The following is an 18783-nucleotide window of genomic DNA, read 5'->3' on the forward strand; positions in this document are numbered from 1 at the left end:
CAAACACTTGTAAATGTTTATAAATCATCATCAATAGTATTTAAACTTACCGAGCATTATGGATCATGTTTTGAGTCTTTGAGTCTTCGATCTTCGTCTCTTCTTCTTTAAACCTTCAAAACTCCAATTTACTTCACGAAATATGCCAACTTAAAATTCGTAACACTTGTAAAAGTGTCAAGCAAAGAGTCGTTAAGTAAACATATTGAGATAAATATACTGACGTTTTAATAGTGTCAGAAAATTTTATCAATATTTTCTAAAAATATGTTTATTAGCGATGCTTAATCACGGTGTCGGTACATGCCAAATATTGAACACGCTAGAGTAGAGCGCCGTCTAAAAAGTATAGTCTAAAACATATTTTGCTATAGCGCGTGGAGTTTTTTTTGATGATTTCTTCGGTGTTAGGCGCTGCCATGCAGTTGAGGAGGCTTCAACGGAGTGCGTCATCATTCCATTGTCCTTCCTCAAAGATTAGTGATCCAGATGGTTTCCATGTTGCCAAAAACGACATGTTACCCTTTATCTCTATTATTTTGCACGCTTGATTTTGGAATAGTCAAATTCTTGAGGGCATTATGGTGTTAGTGATTGTTAGATTATAAGTTTGTTTATTAGTTTTTATTTATTTCTTATTATGAAAGTTTGTGTACCTTATGAAAGGTTGTGTCCCTTTATAAGGTTGTGTCTCTACGTTTAAAGTTGCATCTTCTTGTTTAGGGTTGTGTCCTTTAGTGAAAAGATGCTTGTTTTCGTGAAATGTTGCATCGTTTCGTGCTCTATAAGTAGAGAGCATATTAATTATTGTGTATAAGTGTGGATCAAATTGTATTAATAAGTTCTTGTGTACTGAAGTTTAGTTATATTTAATAAAGTTGGTTGTTCTAGTTTTAAACACTTTTGTAGTTCTTTTAATTTATATTAGCCTACCAATATTTGGTATCAGAGCTAGAAAGAAATTCTGTTAAAAAATGGCCACACAACTTCTCCAAACTCAAATCCCAAAATTAGTAAAAGATAATTATGAGAATTGGTACATTCAAATGAAAGCACTTCTTGGTTCTCAAGACCTTTGAGAATTAGTCAGAACTAGGTATCAAGAGTATACAGAGCAAGAAGAAGCTGCATTAATTGCAGCCCGTTGAAACGTTTTGAAGGAAGCAAGAAAAAAGGACAAAAAGGCCCTCTTCTATCTTTACCAAGCAGTAGACAAGTCGACATTTGAGAAAATTGCCGAAGCAACTTCGAGCAAAGCAGCATGGGATATTCTTTCCGCCGTCTTTAAAGGAGATGACAAAGTGAAGCGGATTCGTCTACAAAAGCTTCGAGTGGAATTTGAAGCAATTCGAATGAAGGAGTCCGAAAGTGTCGCAGACTATGTTTCTCATATTTTGGTAATTGCAAACCAAATGAAGCGAAATGGAGAAGAACTCGATGATGAACAAGTTGTAGGAAAGGTTCTTCGCTCCCTCATATCAATGTTTGAGCATATTGTTGTCGCCATAGAAGAGTCAAAAGATATCAGTACTCTTTCGATCGACCAATTAACAGGATCCCTCCAAATACATGAGCAACGATTACAAAAGGTGTCTGAAAATGAGTCGACTGAGCAAGCACTCAAGCCAAAATTGAAACTTGATATATAATAGAAAAAGCAAAAATCGTGGAGAAAATAATTATGATAAATATAAAAATCAAAAGAGATATAACAATGACTGATAGAGTAGTAACAAATGACATGAATATGGACCAAAAAGAGGCGAACGTAATAAAATCACCCAGGGTCTTATGGTGGTGCAAGATCGAACATGCAATGTTATAATTGTAAAAAATATAATTACTACAGTAAAGATTGCTGGCATAAAAATACTGAAGGAGTGAATCACTACGTCAATAGTACTTTAGAAGATGAAGTTGCAGAAACTTCACTATTACTTGCATGTCAAGATGAATTAAAGATCCACAATATGTATGGTTTCTAGATTCTAGTGCTTCAAATCATATGTATGGAAGAAGAGAACTATTTGTTGAAATGGATGAGAATGTTGATGGCAATGTGAAATTTGGTGATTCATCCAAAGTACCTATTAAAGGAAAAGGAAAAATTATGTTTAAATCGAAGAGTGGTGAAAAAGGAAATTCATCTCCAATGTATATTATGTGCCAGAATTAAAAAGCAACATACTGAGTATCGGACAACTGATGGAGAAAGGATATATCGTTCATATGGAAGGCTCTAATCTGACTTTGAAGAATAAGAAAGGCAAAACGATTGCGAAAGTGCATATGTGGAATAATCGAATGTTTTCTATAAACATAAAGTCAGAAATTGAAAGGTGTTACCACTCTGAATTTAAAGAAGAATCAGAATTATGGCATTTGATGTACGGGCATTTAAATTACATGTCACGCCCTGAGCCTGCCTATTTGGTCGGTTCAGGCACGTCGAATAGACACCGAACGGACAGCACCTCCCATGTCCGCCCAAGGCTCAACAAGACATCAAACATGTATATAGTTTGTACAAGTGGAATATAAACATGCATGGCTTGCACGAGGGCAAGCAATAGCCAAAAGTGAAAGATTCTAAACTAGGCATACATACAAGTACTATGGTTAACTTTTAATCATATAGATGCTTTCAACATTTGCATTCTATTACATTCTTTTCTTTACACATCATATGATCTCCAAAAACTACATAACATTTCATTTCTCAAAAACTTAAGCTTTTACATTTATGCGTCATTCATACTACTAGCATTATCAAATACAAAAGATGATAAACATGCATGAAGCTATACTCGGGTAGTCGCTAGCTGGGGTGCGATACCCTTGCCATGGTCCTCGACCGCCTCGCTCGGACCTGAATCTGTGAAAAATAGTGGGGTGAGAACTACAACAAAGTTTCCAGTGGGTTCGGCCGCCGACCTCGTCGACCTTCCCACTAGGTCTAAATCAGGCATAACAGAAGAATAAACAGATAGATAAGTAACCAAACTATACAAATGCAACTAATATGGCTGAACAAGATATAACAATAAGGATGCTCATGATGCATGCAAGATCTTAATTCCAATACTCAATCCTCTTGGCTAACCCGTAGGTTTCGCCTAAAAGCAACTCACCAACTCAAATCCCTAAAATCGAGGAGACTTCTACACCCGACGGGACCGTCCTCTGGGAAAACACCAACCCAGTGATGACTACTCCGGAGCTCATCGCTCGAGGGGGAGCTACCATCCTCAAGCCAAGACTTACAGGTGAGTATGATCCAATCCTTAACTATAAGGATGTCAAGTTCAATCAAATCCTTAGCTATAAGGATGCCTAAACTATGAGGATGCTATGTTACATATGCCACAATACCATTGTCTCATTCTTTAGCATTCTTTAGCTCTCTAACATTTATTATACTCATCAATGCCACTTTACTAAGTGTTTAACTCTAGCATTCATGATTTGTTAATGCCACACCACTAAGTGTTTAACTCTAGCATTCATGACTCATTAATACCACACTAGTTATTTACTCATGTCATAATGTCACTATGTTCTTTATGTCTTTGCCTCAACTATGTTCTTGTCATATTTCACACATATATAGGGTTTCCAATTTTGTTCAACAACTGAAGTGCATCTTTATACTACAAGCATGCAAATAACACATCTCAATTCAACCCTACAATGCATGAAACTATATACTCATATATGCTCAAGAAGTGACATTTAGACATATCGAAATTCAAGAATTTCGGATAGCACCACCCACCTCGTAGGGTTGCTAAGGTGTTACGATTCAAATTTCGTGATTTTTGAACCCCCATTCTCTCGACTGCGGCGAAACGAAGCCAAAATAGGCTTTTCCTCAATTTCTTTGCGTAGACTCGTCGGATCTTCGAACCGAGTCTCCCAACGCGTTGATTTTACCTTCAATTACGTTTCTACAAGGTTAATTTACATATAATCAAACCTATGGCAAAAGCCCCAATTTGGAGCCCTAGAATCTACCATTGCAAGAACACTACATAAAACCCCTTTGGTTCAAGCAATAGCAAGCTTGAAAGCATCTAGAGACTCATCTAGAGCCATTCCTAGAGCATTTAAACCAAACCCTAGAGTTCTACCATGAGAGCTCATGAAGCTTACCTCAAAAAGCTTCCTCTTCTTAAGCCAAGGAAGAAGAAGAAGTGGTTGCCTCACTTTCTAGCTTCCTTCTCTACTAAATCCTCCTCTATTCCACCTTCGGGGAGAGCTCCTAGAGAGAGAGGGGAAGAAAAATGAGAGAGGAGAGGGTTCTTTTGGCTGTGAACAAGAGAGGAAGAGGTGGGGGGTTTTTATAAGCTGCTACAATTACATTTAAGCCTTCCAATCTCTTTTATTTGCAGCAGACTCAATCTGTTGTTCGCAGCATTGGGTACCGGTACGCGGGCTCACATCACCGGTACGCCGCTCGACAGCAGCCCAAACCCGAGAGCTGCTGTTCTCGGGTTGCTGCAGGGTACCGGTACCAACCAGGGCTATCACCGGTAGGCAGCTCGGCAGTGACCAAACCCGAGAGCTGCTGTTCTCGGGTGGCTGCGGGGTACCAGTACCAACCAAGGCTGTCACCGGTACGCAGCTCTGCAGTGACCAAACCCGAGAGCAAGCTTCTCAGATGGCTGGCCTGGTACTGGTACCACTTCCTCAGTACCAGTACACAGCGCCCAGACTGCAGTTTTGGCAGTGTTTAGGCTCTATTTCGAGCCGAGCAATGCTAAAACTCTTCTAACTCACTTGGAACTCAACTTTAATCCCTCCAACACTGTTGGAGTACCACACGGACTTTGTCCAACCATCTCTCTCGCCACACTTTGGTCAATTTGACTAAAGCTTGATATAACCTACCGAGATTTCGATATATTACATTACAATAGTTTAAAATTATTATCATCTAAAAGAATGGTCCATAGTCTTACCGTGATCAAACATTCAAATATAGTATGTGAAGGCTGTATAAATAGTAAACAAACAAGGCTTCCTTTTATCAATAGCAAAATAAAATTTGCAACGAAACCTCTAAATTTAGTCCATATTGATATATGTGGTCCTCTTCCTGAGTCTCATAGAGGAAATAAATATTTTATTACTTTTATTGATGATTGCATTAGAAAGATATGAATTTACTTCATCAAAGAGAAATCTGCTGCATTTTCTACTTTCAAAAAATATAGGGCTTTGGTAGATGGAAAGTGGAAACAAAATAAAAATATTGAGATCCGACAGAGAAAAAGAATATACTTCAAATGAATTTAAAGATTACTGTAATAAAGAACGTATTCAACAGCAATTCACTACAGCATATAGTCCACAACATAATGGTATAGCCGAGTGTAAAAATAGAATCATTTTAGATATGGCAAAAGGCATTCTTAAAGAAAAGGCTTTGCCTAAATCATTTTGGGCAGAAGCAATTGCATACGCAGTATATTTAATTAATAGAAGTCAAACTAAGAGTCTAAAGAATGTGACACCGGAAGAAGGGTGGAGTGGATATGAACCTGGGGTTAAACATCTCAAAATAATCGAATGCGTTGCTTATGAAGAAATTCCCAAGGAAAAAAGAAAAAAGTTAGACGATCGAGGCGAAAAATGTATCTTTACTAGTTATAGTGAGCATTCAAAAGCTTACAAACTCTATAATCCAATTACCAATAAAGTAATTATAAGTAGAGATGTTATATTCGACAAAAATCCCACATGGAATTGAAATACAGAAGAAAAAGGAAAAGAATTAATAGATCAGAAAATTAAAGAAACCGACAATATGCCAAACGATAATGATACTCCGTCACCAATTACTCCGGCGTTAGCACTACCTGCTCCTTCATCATCCATTCCTTCAAGTTCATCAAGTCCAGTCAGATTAAGAAGACTTGAAGATATATACAATGAAACAGATGTGATTGATAGTGAGAATTTACTTTGTTTACATCTTAACAAAGAGCCATTAACTATTGAAGAGGCCCTACAAAAGAATGTTTGGCGCACTGCAATGAAGGAAGAAATCAAAACAATAGAGAAAAATAAAACATAGGAACTGACTTCACTTCCTATAGGATATAAAGCTATTGGAGTAAGATGGATGTATAAGATCAAGCACAATGTTGATGGACAAATAATATAATATAAGGCACGACTAGTCGCAAAGGGATATAAACAGGAAAAAGGTGTAGACTATGAAGAACTATTTGCACCAGTAGCCCGACTTGATATAGTGCGACTTATTCTTGCAATAGCTACTTATCATGGTTGGCAGGTACATTAAATGGATGTAAAATCGGCGTTTTTAAATGGTTTTCTTGAAAAAGAAGTTTACATTGAACAACCTCCTGGCTACAAAATAAAAGGTGCGGAAGATAAAGCTTATTGTTTGAACAAAGCTTTGTATGGCTTAAAACACGCTCCACGAGTTTGGAATACTCGTCTTGATAATTATCTTCAAAATAGTGGATTTATAAATGTCCTTATGAGTATGCGACATACATCAAGAAAAATAAAAACAAAAAAGGAGATATTTTGATCATATATGTGTATGTGGATGACCCACTAATCACAGGATGTAACAATTAAAGATATAATAAATAATTTTAAGAGTATCATGATAAAAGAGTTTGAAATGACAGATGCAGGACTTATGTCATATTTTCTCGGTATTGAGGTGAAACAAGATGAAAATAAAATTTTTATCATTCAAAAGAGATATGCTGAAAATATTTTGAAGATATTCAAAATGGAAAATACTAAAGAAATTAATATACCGATTGCACGTGGAACTAAACTCAGCAAAAGTGATACTGGAATGTAAATTAATTCTACTCTATTCAAAAGCCTAGTAGGAAGTCTTCACTATTTAATAGTGAGTAGACCAGATATTATATATTGAGTCGGATTAATCAGTCGATATATGGAAAATCCAATGGAATCGCACTGGCAAGTTGCAAAACAGATTTTGAGATATATAAAAGGTACCATTGGTCATGGATTTTATTATACAAAATCAAAAGAGTTAAAAGTATTTGGATATACAGATAGTGATTGGGTCGGCGATCAAGACGAAAGAAAAAACACTACAGGATACATCTTCATGTGACATACCGAAACTTCGGTAGAATATTGGACTCTAGCCAAATTGGCCAAAGAGCCCGAGAGAAATGGTTGGACGAAGTCTATTTACCATTCCAACAGTGTTGGAATGGTTAGAAATGAGTTCCAAAAGAGTTAGAAAGGTTTTGGCATCAATTAGCGCGAAATAGAATCGAAACGAAGCCAAAAATCAAGTCTGGGCAAAGTGTACCGGTACAACCATCGAGTTGTAACCGGTACAGATAAGTGTACCGGTACAAAATGAAAGTGTACCGGTACAAATGCCCTAAACCCGAGGGAGTTGCTCTCGGGTTTGGTCATACGAGATCGTGTTACCGGTGACATGAGAAAGTGTACCGGTACACTTTGGTCTGGCAGCACAAAGTTGGTCTGCTGCAAAAATAAAAATATGGGGGGCCTAGATGCAATTGTAGCATCTTATAAAACATCCCAAACACCCTCTCCTTCACAGCAGCCCCTCCCCTCTCATTTCCTCTTCCTCTCTCTCTCTAGAAACCCTCTCTAAAGGCAAGGGAGGAGCTAAGAGGTAGATTTTGGTGGAGAGTTTGGAGGTTTTGAAGATCAAGAAGCTTTCCTTCAAGGTGATCTTGGAAGATCTTGGGCCAAGGTGAGTTCTTTTGCAAGAATATATCTAGGGTTTGGATTTCTACCATAAGATCTAGAGTTTTGATCTTCTTGCAAGCTTTAGAACATTGTAGAGACTTGGAAACACATGAAATCCATAGTTTCTTCAAGGTGCTCTAATGGTAAAACTCTAGGGTTTGCTCTAAACACCCTAAGAATGGTTCGAATGGTTCTAGATGAGTTCCTAGATGTCGAACAAACTCTTTTTTGCTTATTTCAGAGATCGATTTGGTGTATGTTGCTATGTGACATAATAGAGCACCAAAATTAGGACTTTTGTCATTGGTGGGTTTAAATGTAAATTAACCCTATATAAACCTAATTGCTAGGTATACGAACACGTTTGTGAAGTGGATTCGGCGATTCGTCGAGCCTACGCGAAGTTATTGAAGAAACGGACCGTTAAAGCTTCGTTTCCGCCTGGAGGGCCGAGGCGACGTCCAAAAATCACGAGAACGAATCTGGAGCATCTTGACATCAAGTTATAGATCTTTAATTTCCAGATCGTGAATAGGTGGCCGTTCGGATGGCCGCGCGAGAGTTCGGGCCAAATCGGGTCATGGGTGCCGCGGGAGACCGATTGCATGTGACTACAAGCAATCGGAAAGCGTTTTGAGATGGGTTGTGTTTACCGAAGCGACTAGGTTGCCTCTATGTCTAAGAGTAATGTGGTTTCATATTGATGTATGTAAATGCTAGATGGATGCATGTAGTAAATGATAAAGAGAATGCATGTGAGCATGTTCTGTAGAATGCATGTCAATGACATAATGTAAAATGCTAAGTAGATGCATATAACATGATATAGAAATGCTAGAATGCATGACGAGCATAATATGTAAATGCTAGAAAGTTGCATGAATGCATGATTATATAACGCTAGAAGAGTGCATAATAATACATAAATGATTAGCATTATGAGGATGTGCTAGATTATATATGCATGTGAACTGTAGAATACTCGGTTGGAGAACTAGCATGTCAAGTAGGTCGAGTGGTATCGAACCTAGTGTTAATAAACATAGGTTGAACAAGTGTGGCATGTAACCTAGTGTTAATAAACATAGGTTGGATAAGTGTGGCACCGAACCTAGTGTTATTGAACATATGTTGAATATGAATCTAGTGTCATGAACCTAGGATGGATAAGAATGAATATGAACCTAGTGTTAAAGAACATAGGTTGTGAAATAAACCTAGAGTTAAAGTAAACCTAGGTTATGTGATAAAGCATCAAGCCTAGAGTCAATGGGACCTAGGATGGAAAGGATATTGGACCTAGATAGGTCGGCACTATAGGGTTAAGACCAACCCTTGAGCTATGTGGAAATGGATTCTGGAATCCCAAGACTTGGAACACTGAGAGTGGTGTTGGGCATGTGCGACAATTTCGCCGCGGGATGGTTAAGCCGGTTTGTGGATTATACCGCCGGTTAACTTGAGCCATTGTCGAGGCGTGTGCGACGATTTCGCCGCCAGGTGGCTAAGTCATAGAGCGCGGTGGGCTATGGTTGGCTGAGGTGCATGTGAGAGTTTCTTTACCTCGAGCTGGACAGAATGCAGATTATCCACAGTTGATTGACTCAAGACCGAGTCGAGTGGCTTAGATGGCTAAGGTAAAGGTAGCCTTAGAAAAGAATCGCCAATGAGCATAGTGTGACAAGGAAATAAAGTAAAGAACGGCTAACGAATAAGAATAGCTAATAAAGTAAAGAATGACTACAAGTAAAGAATGGCTAATAATATGAAGTAGAATCAATTAATCTACTTGCATGAGTTACAGGATTTGCATAATGTTCATATTGAATTTCGTGAGGCATGTTATCTGTTAGTTGCATAATAACATGATGATATATATCTGCAGATGTTTTCGGACTAACATGATTGCAGTGCCTCCTTAGACCTATTGGTCGAGCTTTTTCCTTGGGTGGCCATACCCACTGGGAATCATGGAGTTGATTCTCATCCCACGTTGTTTTGGGGTATTACAGGTTCGCACGTGAGCGGCGCGGCGGTGCGAGGCAAGGGCATAGCTCCGTAGATAGCGCCCTACCCAGAGACCAGAGATAGCAGTACCCCGAGTCGGCATAGCCTAGGGGTAGAGGAAAATGAAAAGAACAAGATGAATGGATTAAACTTCTAATAAATTATTGTAACTTGGATTGTATTCGGGAGTTGGAAAAATGTAATAGTAATTGTGTTGTAAAATGCACCTAAAGATAAATGTTGTAATAACTTAGTTGTTTTATATTTTTGATACTTCCTTATGCAATCTTTGGTTGAAATGTGTTCCTGGTTGGAACTTCGTACATTGTATTGATTGCGACGCCTTGGACGTACAGGGGAGACTCTGTCTGNGATTGTATTCGGGAGTTGGAAAAATGTAATAGTAATTGTGTTGTAAAATGCACCTAAAGATAAATGTTGTAATAACTTAGTTGTTTTATATTTTTGATACTTCCTTATGCAATCTTTGGTTGAAATGTGTTCCTGGTTGGAACTTCGTACATTGTATTGATTGCGACGCCTTGGACGTACAGGGGAGACTCTGTCTGCGGTACAGGGGAAACCCTGTCCATTCGGCGATCTGTTGGCGTGCCCGAACTCAAACAAATAGGCGGGGCACGGAGTGTGACATCTTCTTTATGGGTTCTACAGCTTTCACATGGAGTTCTAAGAAACAGCAAATCGTTGCCCTATCAACGTGTGAGGCTGAATATGTTGCTGCAGTATCTGGAGTTTGTGAGGCAATATGGTTAAGAAACGTACTACAAGAATTGGGTTATACTCAAAATTCTCCTACTCCAATATTTATTATTGATAATAAATCAACTATCGAGTTATCTAAAAATTCAGTGCATCATGGAAGAAGTAAACATATAGGCACAAGATATCATTTTCTTCGTGAAGAAGTAAAAGAAAAGGACGAGTTGAATTAATTCATTGCAACTCTGAGGAGCAGATAGCGGATATTTTTACCAAGCCATTACAATTAGAAGGTTTTCAGAAATTTAGAGAAAAACTTGGAATTCGAAAATGGTAAAACCAATTCAAAAAAAAAAGAAGAAAATAATATGTATATTGTCGAGTGTAGGACTTGAACCCATGACCAGCAAGCGTAGATTTTTGTAGCTTGCTTCCTCTAACATGCAAGCTATATCAACAAGTTCTAATTGTTACAAGAAAGTAGTTAATATTGTTGATGCATCCAGTTGATGGTGATAATTAATAATTGGAGAGTTGACTTGTTGACCACTGGTAGTTATGAAGTATAAGTGAAATGGGTGGTTTGGAGGTGTTGACCAATGCATGATGTAGTTGACATAAGTAACTATTTTTGAAAAGACATATATATCTCTTGAATATAAAAGAGAGGATACTTGAAGTATGAAAAGACATGTCTCTTGGTTAAAAATGTTAGGTCCTATGTGTTGGCAAGTTTCGTGGGTCTAGTCGGAGTCTTGAAGAAGTTCGGAGCGGAGTATTGAAGATCGAAGAATCCAAGACTTCGAAGAATCGGAAAGGATGCAAAACACGTAAAACATGAATCACGATGCGTAGGTAAGCTTTAAATCTTGTTTATGGTGATTCATACTTAATTATAGATCTTAGAATCATGTTTTCAAGTTATAATTGATTNTTTTTGGGTGCCCTGGTTGTGCGCTTTTTTGTTAAGTGATTCTCTTTTCTAATGTTCCACTAATGGCTGAGGTGCCTGAGATGGAGAGAATTGGAGGATACTTAGAAGCGCGATGGGAGGCCCAACAGGTGCGCTCCAAGTTGGAGTTTTCCCACGTAAATCTCGGTGTGCTTTTTATTTTCCGCATTTATTTTTATTGCATCGAGATTTGTGGTTTTTGGCCGTTCACCTATTCACCCCCCTCTAGGTGATAGATACAATCTAGATAGATCCTTGGGCTACTCAAAACTTTCAAAAAAGACACTTTAAATTAAAAAGATGTGTCTATTGAATTGGGACACTTTAAATTTGAAAGGGTGTGTCACTTGGTTGGTTTTGGAAGTCTCTTCATACCTATAAATATTGAATGGAGAGTGATCTTTTAAACAAGTTGATATTTAAACTAAGAAGAAAAATAAAAATATAGAGAATAAAGTGATAGTGAGGGTGTTCTATAAAAATTTACTTCAAGAATACTGTCAGAAGATGAAAATGCCGCTGCCACAATATCGCACTTATCAAGAAGGACCTATTCACGTTGTGGAATTTTATTCGTTTGTCCAATTTAAAATTCAACTTATATGGGTGATATGAAAAAGTCAAAGAAGAAAGCTAAACAAGATATGGCACATTTTGCTTTTAAGAGTACTACATGTATGGTTTCTCTTGATCAAAGAAATATTTATTTACAGAAACTTACAAAAAATTTGGAGAAAGAAAATATGATATTAAATATGGAGAACAAATCCCTAGAGAACGCAGTCAACGAGCAGGCCTCCACAATTAGAAGTTTGATTTCAGACAAGATAGCGTTACAGGAAAGACTTCAAGATTATGAAGATCTGATCGAAGATGACGATAATAGTTGTACATAAACAAACCTAAGGGAGAATGTTAGATTATAACTTTATTTATTAGTTTTTATTTATTTCTTATTATGAAAGGTTGTGTCCCTTCGTAAGGTTGTGTCTCTTTATTTAAAGTTGCGTCTTCTTGTTTAGGGTTGTGTCCTTTGGTGAAAGGATGCTTGTTTTCATGAAATGTTGCATCGTTTTGTGCTCTATAAATAGAGAGCATATTACTTGTTGTGTATGAGTATGGATCAAATTGTATTAATAAGTTCTTGTGTACTAAAGTTTAGTTATATTTAATAAAGTTGGTTGTTCTAGTTTTAAGCACTTTTGTAGTTCCTTTATTAATTTACATTAGCCCACCAACAGTGATAGCTTGTAGATATTTAATTGAGCATGATATATTATGCTTATGCATAATATATATAGTGTTTTGATCTTTACTAGTATAAAGATTGTTGGCTTTGTTTTATTATTTACATATGGGTTCATTTGGTTACTTGGTTGGGACGATAATAGATAGATAGCATGCATGTTTGGACTTAGGCTTTATGTTATGGTATTTTAACAGTGTGGCATATAGTTACTTGATGTGTTATGGTCAAGGGAACTATGTGATATAATTATGGTTAGTTTATGTGGTGCTTAATGGCAAGTGGGTTTAAAAGTTTATGCATGTCAGTATGTGGACATGTGGTTTTACATTGCTATGGGATCGTCTGAGGTTATTTATATTGTGCTGGGACATGTTTATATATATAGGTTTTACGGTACGGTACATACTAGTATATGTTCATATGAGGATATGTATATTGTGCTGATTATTGTCAATATGGTAGGATATGTGTATATGTTATGGAATAATATTATTATGCTAGGGGCAATGGGATTGTGTATTATGCCTCGGCCACTGTGACAGTGTATTCTAATATTTTTTTATCATAGTTTCACTATAGCCTACAAGCCACATTGAGCTTAACAGCTATTTGTACTACTACTTGGTAGGGTCGGGCCCCTCAAGTGCTCCTCCAGAGGTGTGGCAATTGGCATAAACCTAACAAAGTAACTGACAGTAGCCTCATGCAGCGGGCCTCAACCTTGGCGGTGGTGGTGGCTAGCACAAGGCGGCGCAGGCTTGATCGGATTATTGAGAGTCGGTCAGTGTATGATTGGATTATATGACTACTTTAATTGTTGCATGAAAGCTATTAATTGTTACATCTTGATTTATCTAGAGATAGATTATTTTACTACTTATGTTGACCTTACTAGAAATATGATAGTATTTATCTTTCCATTCATATTATTTTCTGCTACTCGTCTAGCTTTGTCGTATCGGGGTGGAGGCATAATAGAAGTGATGAGTTTACAATTCAGTTGTTTTTAGTTTATTCTCTATTTTGCCTCTAGTAGACCTAATGGGTAGTGTCACACCCCAATAATCCCCCGTCGGATATGAATGGGGATGTGATTGGGTGGGTATATAAGAGACTTAGACACTAATAATAATAACTGGGCTTAAGCATTTTGGGCCGGTGGTTGGGTCGAACGAGTTATTGTTGCTAGTGGGCTGGGTCGTTATAGGTAGACCGTGGTTGTCGCTGACTATACCCACTGAAAACTATTGTTTAATAGTTCTCACGCCCTTATGTGGTTTACTTTTTAGAGACTTCTACTCCGACGATCGATGGAGATAAGGGGACTGCACGTAGTTAGCAGTTTACTTTTTAGAGACTTCTACTCCGACGATCAATGGATATAAGGGGACTGCACGTAGTTAGCATCTCCTACCCGTGTACATGAGCTATAGATGAGGACCGCTAGCTAGATGGTTTTTGGATAGTGATACTATACATCGGGACTGGCGAGGCCAGGGCCTTATACTTGTATATCTATCTTTCAAAAATTATGATCATATGATTACATGTGCAGTGATATTTAGCAAACCCAGTTTTATATATTGCTTTAATACATGGTTGCATATTTAGTTATGGACTCTAGGAATTGTTAGTTGTAGACTCTAGGGTTGCTTTACTATTGTTTTGTTTGGTTGGACACTTCATATATGCAGACAATTCTTGCACATACAATGGTCTATTGACGTACTCAGAAGCTTCCGCTGTGGGCCCGGAGGGTAACACCAATAGTCCCACATCGAATTATGTGGAAATGTGATGGGCTTATATATGAAGAACACACTGGCAATAATAACTGAGTTTAAATATTTTTGGGCCGGTGGTTTTAACCCAATGAGTTACTATTGCTAGTGGATCAGATCGTTATACCCCAATTTTGATCTAAGTTTTCAACTTTCCTTAACAAAACTCTATAAACATGACAATCTTCAAACCTTTAGTATAAATTCACCTAGGGCTTTTTAAAATTTCATTTTTTCTAAGATTATGCCAAATCGTAGATTAAAATCCCAAGAACTCACCTCTTCTTCCTTGCAAGGCTAGCTTCTCAAATCCTAGAACTCAGTCCACCCTCTTTAAGAGCTCTCCACTTATTCTTGTCCCATGATCTCCAATCCTGATGGAGAAATTGCTGAGTGAGATAAATTAGAGCTAAAGGGAGAGGGAGAAAGTGTTTGGAAGAGAATGATTTCTTTTTGTTGTTAGAGGTGAAATAAGCAAGAAGGAGGTTGTGGAATCTATTTATAGACCCCCACAATTGCAACTAAACCCTCCAAATTTTAAAAATGTAGCACTCAAATTTTGCACCCAGACTGTATGAAGTTCGGATCTCAAAGGTTCTGCCCTAACTGCACGAGCAAGATCCGGGCCTCCAAGTGGGGGTCTGGATCTTGAACGTTTGATTCTATCATTGACGCAGCTAAGGTTCGGCTTTCATGTCTAAGGTTCGGATTCCGAATATTTGAACTGAGTTTGCAAGTTGATATATTTCTTCGAGATCTATACAATAAAGTTTGGAGCACTAACAGTAATTTCAGAGTCCGGATCTTCTCACTAAGATCTAAATCCCGAATGTTTGATGACTCTAATTTACTTTGCTTCAAAAATTCTATTTTTGGACTATTTTAGCCCGAACTAATTCTAATTAATCTGAGACCCTGCTAACTCTTCTTGAATACTTTTAATTCATTTTTTCACCATAATTTGTCAATTTGGCCAAAATTCAATATGGTATTCTGAAGCTTAGTATATTATAAATATGCTTCTTATCTCATTAATATAACCCTATCATAACATATCATTAACATAACCCTATCATAATTTGCCTAATTTGGCCAAAATTCAGTATGATATACTGAAGCTTAGTATATTATAAATATGCTTCTTATCTTATTAACATAACCCTATCATAACATCAACCAACAACTTTGCACATAAGAGAAATAATCACTAGAATGAGATCTCTTAGCATGCATACTATTAAACAATTAGAACAATAAAGATTCAAAAGTACACTGTTACAAAAGATTCCAAAAAATACTTAGTGATTATCAACTATTTTCAAAAAGCTAGGATTTACAACTAATAAATCATGAACTTCTAGCATAAGCAAGAATCACCACATATTTCATGAGCAACTATCTTGAAATTGAAGTAAAATCATACGAGAAGCAGAATTAAGGAGACATAGAGAGAGATCACTGTCGTTGGTAGTGTAAACCCATCGTATGTTGATCAATTCCCTATCTAAATTGTCGAGGCCTCTAATTCAATATTTACAAAGGATTTCTACCCATTAATTCTACTTAGAACCTTCAAAAATAAAGAAAATTTTCCAATTTTCATCAAAATCTACTATTTATTATGAAATCCTGAAAATCTTCAAGATTAACTTTAAGGAGCAATTCAAAATATTAAATCTTACCTCTCTTTAACTAAACTCCTTAATCACGCATCGAGGATTGAGGTTTGGGACCTTAGGGAACTGGGCTTTTGGGTACTCTTGTTCCTACTCTAAGCTTGGAAAAATATAAAGCTTCCAATAGAGAAAAAAAAAAAAAGAAAAAAGAAGAGAATAATGTAGGTATGTAGAGGGAGAAGAAGAAGTGGAGAGGAGAAGGATCTAGAAAGATAGTTAAGTTTGGTTTTCATGGTGGAGAAGACAAAAAAGAGAGAAAAGGCTCGTGGAATCAATTATAGAAGGCTACAATTACATACCAACCCTTCAAGAGAAAAAAATTGCATTTTGTATAGATTTCAACCAGCGGACTGAGTAATATTGGTACTCAAAACTAGTATCGATACTCACAGTATTAGTACTAAACTCCAATTCCTCAAAACCTAAAATGTTTTCCAGTTGATTTTTTATTGAGTCTCAGTACCTAATTTTCAATACCGATATTCAAAACTCCTCAAGAAGTTCCTCAAAAATAGCTGCTTAACCTCAAATCTCCTTAAAGCAAGTTTTGATACTCCATAATTAGTTTCAAAACCTTACACACAAAAGCATTATATAAATGACTCCAAAACTCCAATTTTAGGTCAATCTAAAACAATTTCGATTGGCCTTAGTTTCTCAACTCGACATTTAGGGGCACTTACTAATCTTATTTTGAAACTTCCATTTTTGCACCGTTTTCATTCCAAATTCATTCCAACATGATTTAAGCACTCTCGAAACCTTCCAAACGATAATTTATGATGTTCCAAACTATTTTATCAAAATATTTAAACTTCAAAGCACTTCCATTTTTTCTCTTCAACTCTTTTCTATCATATCTTTTACGAGTAATGCTTCTATACTTTTTTTTTTTTCGTTACCGTTCATTCATGCGTATTCAACGGCTCAGATTTAGTTTTTTTAAAATTGTGACATGCAATAGCAGGTCATTTTGGGAGAGGTATCGGTTACTAGATACCTCAAAAAAGGGTATTTTTGTCTTTTAATATATGGGCAATTTAGTCATTTTATCTTTACTATAATTTCAAAATTTTTGTTTTCTCTTTGTTTCCTTTTTCTCTCTCTATCTTTCCTTTCATAATTTGGCATTTCATATAAGAAAATTTTCAAATTATTTGACAATATGATCTTTTAATTTTCCTTTACTCTTGTTTATTTGTTTAATATTTCAAATGATTTAATTTTAAGAAACTATGCATTAAAATTTCTTTCCATACCTATTACTTCTAAATCTTTTTTAATAAAATAAAGAATGAAATTTAGATTATTTGTGATTTAATTTGTTAGTTAATTTTTTTCTAGTTCGATCTGAGAATTTTCAAATTTTATCAGATTGTAGGATATTAATTTTTTTATTTTTGATAGTAATAACTTGTTAAATTTGCGATGGCTAATGGATCAGAAAATATTAAATTTTTTTGTTTTGATAGTAAGAACTTTTAAATTCCTATAGTAATAACCCTATATTTCTAAATAATTATCTACATTAAATTTTTAAATAGTAATAAAGAATTAGTATCTAAATTAGAAAAATTATTAAATTTTTTAAAACATATTAAATATGTTAATTTGAATATTTGCCACATTTAATTTTTTACAATTAGTATCAAAATTAATGACTAAGATGAATTCATAATTTTGTTAAAAGTATAAAATATGTTAAATTTAAATTGTATAAATTATGAAAATTGTTTTAATACTTAAGTAGAATCAGTAATTAAAACATATGATTAACATTTTTTAATTTACACCCGTTTATAAGTTTAAGTTGTATAAATTATACAAAATTTTTTAAATTATTAAAAAGATTAAATCTATGATTAAGAAATAATGATAAATTTTTTAAATTACATCTATTAAATAATCTTTTTTTAAATAGTAATATAAAATTCCTCTAATTTAAATTTCACTTTTAAATTTTAAATATTTAATATTAAAATTTAAATTCATCGTATTTAGAAATAGAACTATTTCTAAAATTCCTATAATTTAAATTAATGCATAATTTTAGAAACACTAAAACATTTAAGTAGATGCCTAAATTAATGCCTAATTAATGCATAAATTTAGTTAATCAATTAATTTCCTAAATTAGTGCAAATTAATGCGTAAATTTAGGACCTCAATTAAAAGTTTTTTAAATGTTGTATTATTTAATTACCAAACTGACCTTGAATAAAGTAATCTTTTTACCTGCTAAATATTAAAATTATATTTTTACCCTCTATTAATCAACGGTTAAGATCTTTTTTATTTTTATTTTTTAAAAAGTACCTAATCATTTCTTATCTTCTTTTACCACGTGAAACTTTACTAACTCACCTCTAAAGCGTCGAACCATTAATCACTTCAATCCAAACATTTGAAATGCAATCTTCAATCATCAATTTACTAATTGAACTAAACTACAATGCTCGTCTACCGAACTTTTCTCTCTTTTAACCCAATTCTATTCTAAGTAGTGCTAACTCATCCTTTACTATTCGAAATCCTCCCAAATAGTATCACCTGCTACTTCTCATCTAGAATCTGTTTATGCTATTCAAATGCCATATATTACATCTGGTGATGGCGGTGGCATAGTCCACCAACCATTCTTTTTAT

The 18783-nt window shown here is 35.6% G+C and overlaps 1 long non-coding RNA gene across 1 annotated transcript; it reads right to left on the minus strand.

The window, feature by feature from the left end:
* LOC109713810 lies at nt 2612-16364 on the minus strand. The gene is made up of 3 exons (XR_002217175.1): nt 16144-16364; nt 14741-14835; nt 2612-2875 (listed from the first exon to the last, which is right to left on the minus strand). It is a non-coding gene; the product is annotated as an uncharacterized LOC109713810 (long non-coding RNA).

The sequence above is a fragment of the Ananas comosus genome, linkage group 8 (genome assembly GCF_001540865.1).
Source record: "Ananas comosus cultivar F153 linkage group 8, ASM154086v1, whole genome shotgun sequence".
Taxonomy (NCBI): Eukaryota; Viridiplantae; Streptophyta; class Magnoliopsida; order Poales; family Bromeliaceae; genus Ananas; species Ananas comosus.